The sequence below is a fragment of the Ovis canadensis genome, chromosome X (genome assembly GCF_042477335.2).
Source record: "Ovis canadensis isolate MfBH-ARS-UI-01 breed Bighorn chromosome X, ARS-UI_OviCan_v2, whole genome shotgun sequence".
NCBI lineage: Eukaryota > Metazoa > Chordata > Mammalia > Artiodactyla > Bovidae > Ovis > Ovis canadensis.
Window position 1 is genome coordinate 90786437 of NC_091727.1, and position 1177 is coordinate 90787613.

Consider the following 1177-nt stretch of genomic DNA (forward strand, 5'->3'; position numbering starts at 1 on the left):
ATAAAAATCATGAAAAATTATGCAAATCTACTAGGAGAGAAAATCTGATAATTAATAGCAGGCCTCTTTAAAAGGCATTCAGAGAATCTGGTTATATATCACTAACTGCATGGAGAGATCAGTGCAAAGGGAACTTCTAAATGTTGTGTTACATTCCCTTTTCTTAAGGACAGAGCTTAAGGGAAAAACTCAGTCAAGCCTGTCAAAACCAGGGAAAGTTATCAGTCACTTGTAACAGTAATGATTTTCCTGTTCTATGAGCTCCCAAGTTTCACCTATAAAACCTCTACTGTGGGGACTTCTCCGCTGGTCCAGTGGCTGAGACTCCAAGCTCCCAATGCAGGGGCCTGGGTTCAATTCCTGGTCAGGGATCTAGATTCCACATGAAACAACTAAAAATCCTGTATGCCACAACAAAGATCAAAGATCCCACATGCTGCAATAAGACCTGGTGTGGTCAAATAAAATCAATTAATTAAATATTAAAAGAAACCTCTACTGCATATTTTTTTCACAGTCCTTCTTCAAATAATTTAGTGTATATATATATATATATATATATATATTTGTGTTTGTTTGTTTGTTTGCTGTTCTGAGACTTCACTGAAGTGTTGACTTTCCTCTAGTTGTGGTAAGAAGGGGCTACTCTCTAGTTGTGGTATGCAGGCTTCTCATTGTGATGGCTTCTTTTGTTGTGGGGCGCAGGCTCTAGGGCATGTGGGCTTCAGTAGTTGCAGCTTCCGGGTTCTAGACCACAGGCTCAGTAGTTGTGGTGCACCGGCTTAGTTGCTTCACAGCCTGTGGAATCTTTCCCACCCAGGGATTGAACCCGGGTCTCCTGCATTGGTAGGTGGATTCTTTACCACTGAGCCACCAGGGAAGCCCTTTTCACAGTCCTTAAACTCATTAAATTGTTGGGTGCCTCATCTCAGGCCACATGTATTTTTACTGGACACAGTTAATATAATATAACATCAGCTTCACGATGTCCTCAGAGAGATATTTCAATACAGCACAAACTGAAATGAAAACACAACTAAAGTATAAATGAAATAATATGTGAAATTTTGAGGTTAATTGAGAAACAGTACAGAGGGATAAGTGCCACTATATCATGTATAAAGATGAAAAGCCCTGGAAAATAACACAGAAGCAAAAAAAATTTAACCAAATGATC